Source organism: Poecilia formosa, unplaced genomic scaffold (assembly GCF_000485575.1).
Source record: "Poecilia formosa unplaced genomic scaffold, Poecilia_formosa-5.1.2 Scaffold17, whole genome shotgun sequence".
In the NCBI taxonomy this organism is placed as follows: Eukaryota; Metazoa; Chordata; class Actinopteri; order Cyprinodontiformes; family Poeciliidae; genus Poecilia; species Poecilia formosa.
The window spans coordinates 71,052-74,308 of record NW_006799956.1 but is presented as its reverse complement, the minus strand read 5'-3'; the positions used below and the strand labels follow the sequence as shown (position 1 = coordinate 74,308).

Genomic DNA, 3,257 nt, shown 5'->3' with positions numbered 1-3,257 from the left:
AACATTTAAGACCCAGAGAAACTCCTGTTACTTTACAAATCTAGAACAAATTTAGAAAGCACCGTCTAGTTTTATCAGAACAAGAATACAGAAAAAAAAAGCCTACTTGTTTATAAATTGCGGACTTATTCTTAAACTAACATGTAGTTAGTTTAAGAATAAACTAACTACATGTTAGTTCTTTCTTTTCTTTATTTCTTTTGCTCTTTGTTATTTTCTTTCATTCCCATCTAATTCATGTAAAGCACTTTCAACTTATAAATATTTGTTGCTGAAAATGTGCTCCATAAATAAAATGACCTTACCTTACCCCACCTGTTGGCAAAGATCACCAACGCGTTTGAAAAAAAAAATGTCTTTTGCAATAATATACATAGAAGTATCTACAGAACCAGTCTGTGAGAACCGATTTAACTCTTGTAGGAGTTGCAAATCTTGTTTTTCCATGCCAATAAGTCCAACTCAAGCCACAAGAGCATCCAATCATAGACAATCAACAACAAGTCCTCACTGAACTGTTTTATTAACGGACTCTTCTTTTCCACAGTAACAGCCTGACCGAATGTAAGCCCAGCTAGTCTACAGGGCTGCGATCCTCGGCTCTGTTTGATTAGAGCGAAGCGCTGGAGGTCCAGCGCCGTGCTGTTTTCTTTACCCGGGCCCATAACTCTGAAAAACACACAAACACTTGGGTTGTAAATGACCTGTTCATCACACAGCGACAGGAGAGGTGATTCTGGACCCTTGGTGGGCCAGGTGTGCAGATGAGGACAGCCGCGGCGTGCCAAGACCCGTTGGCATGGCAACGCGGGCCGGTGGAAAGTTCTGGAATCTGTCGCCGCCGGCAGAGCCGAGCTCCTGAGTGCGACCGGTGTTGGCTTTGCCTCCAGCTGTTTCTTTACAGACACGCTGAACGCCAGCAGGAGCCGGGGGCCAAGATCAGCCCTTCGAGTCTGGCCACACGCAGGCCACTTAAGCGCACACGTACGCAGACGCAGACGGCCACAGTTACTGCGAGCTCACGCAGATAAAAACGGGGACGCTCCGGGCAACGGGAGCGACCAAGTTCACCAAAGCAGTGAGAGGTTTCCTCGCATTTGATAAATCTTCAACCTTACTAGCGTGCTTGCGTCAGGATGGGTCAAGAGTTATTTATTCAGCAGCATGGCCTAGTCAAAACCTCAACCTCATTAAAAATCTGTGGTAGAATTAGTAAATCCAATTATTATTATTTTTTTTTTCCGCTTTACAATGTTGCGCTGCTTTGCCTTGGTTTTTCAAACAGAATCCCAAAAAGCTCTGAAACTTTTTTGTAATTTGCTGTACATGCAAAGACATGTTTACATGTTTGGATAATGATTAAAAATTTTTGAGGGTTTTTTTTTGTTTGTTTGTTTGTTTGCTTTTATTTCTATTTTAAACATTTTTATCTTATTGACATTTACACTGAATAGACTGTATCTGCTAAGTTGTGCGTAAAACTGTGTTTGTTCTACAGAACTGTACAGTAAATATTGTATTTTTGTTCTTTAAAAACATACTTTCAATGTCCTCTTAAAAATAACTGTAACTGCGTTGTAGTTTGGGCTGATTATTGACCTTATGTGACTGTTTTTTTTTTTTTTCATCATTTTAGTCAGTTTTGCTGCAATAACTTTCTTCCAGCACTAATATTGAGCAAGTGTAAGTTTTTCCTGTGTCAAAATATACAAAACATGCCTCCATTTTTTTTTTTTTTTTTTATTAATAATAATGTGACGATGCATTACAGAGTACTCTGTCTTTGATTGAAGAACCTTTGATGGTGGTGTCAGTGAATAATTGCTATGTTGAAACGGCCCACCGCAGCAAAATAAACTTGCCATCCTTTGTTTTTCTTGTGTGGTCGACAGTAATTCATTGAGCAAAGAGTAATGGGAGGGAATTCTTTTGAGGCCCTTGTTTGCTAATTCATTACCTTCTCAAGACCAGGAAAAGTGGCTGCGGAAATTAAAATTTATTGAAATCTATTTCAGTGGTAAAGCTGGCAGTGTTTCTTGGAGAGTCAATTCCTCTTTGAAACGTTCACAGTGAGTTTTGGTCGACGGAGGAGGCGAGCTGCCTCTGCGGTCGGACCCAGAGGAGGAATGTGTAGGTTTTTGCGGCCGATGGAAGCCTGGACTTAGAGGAACTTGTAGATTGGCGTGCTGAAAACAAAATATAAGCTGATCAGCAGTCTTTTATGTTTAAAATGAAAACTGTTTTTTTTTTTTTTTTTTTTTACTTTGTTTCCTGCAGGTGAGAGGCCAGGAAAGTGTCATGTCAGCACTAATGTTTCAGCGTTCCTGCAGAAAGGGAACGGTCAGGAAAGGTTGCTGGCCGTTTGACTATCTACAAGCTTGGACAAAATGTGCAACGATTCATAAACGTTGGTAAAGAATGTGAGACAGGGCAGAGTATTATGTTCACTTTCCAGATATCTTTGTGTTGGACTGATGATCAATGAATTTTACGACTTTCATAGACCCACAAATCTGGAGGACATCCACCCTTGGCTGGAGAACAAAACAAAAGCCACCTCAGAAGTCAATCACTGACAGTAGGTTTATTGTAATACATGTCTGAAGTTGGGTTATACCACCCCGGTGCTCTTTGAACTCATTAAAGTGTTGACTTTCTTAGAGTTGCCATTCTGTTTCCATCACTCGACAGCTCTTCAGCAGAAACCAACAGTGAAAATGGCAGTCGATGCAAGAAGGCACTTAAGGAAATGTCAGAAAATACTAAAACAAAGTCGAGCAGACAGCTTAAAGGGTTTGCAGTTTGTCATCTGGCGGCCATAAGTGGATAATGGTAAGTGTAGATGGTAAAGCCAGACTTTAGTGGTCTGATCTCAGTTACTTTGTAAAAGGTTTATTCATAACATATTTGACCGGTTGCTTAAGCCCTTCGTATGGACAGGGAATATTCCTGCAGCACCGGCAATGTTAGTGCCAAAAGCACCATTGAGTCGTTTCACAAAAGGAAAAAAAAAGTCTTTAAATTATTATTTTTTTTATGTTCTTACAGTGTAAAACCCTACGTACTCTGAATGTTTTCAAGGTGATCCTCAAACTTCAATGTATTTTATTAGGATTTTATGTTATAGACCAACACAAACTAGTACATAGAGCACGATTTTTGTTTTTTTGCTTGTAGACTCAGAAGCTCAGTTTTAGTCTTACATTACCAGAGCTTTTTTTCTTCTACATGTTTCCTGTGGTTTCAGTCAAACTTTG

At 39.8% G+C, this 3,257-nt stretch overlaps 1 long non-coding RNA gene across 1 annotated transcript; it reads left to right on the top strand.

Annotated features, from left to right (window-relative positions):
- The first annotated feature begins 866 nt into the window (after positions 1-866).
- On the top strand, positions 867-2,826 carry LOC107835663 (uncharacterized). The gene is made up of 4 exons (XR_001661481.1): positions 867-1,078; positions 2,278-2,420; positions 2,504-2,578; positions 2,692-2,826. It is a non-coding gene; the product is annotated as an uncharacterized LOC107835663 (long non-coding RNA).
- Positions 2,827-3,257: the final 431 nt, after the last annotated feature.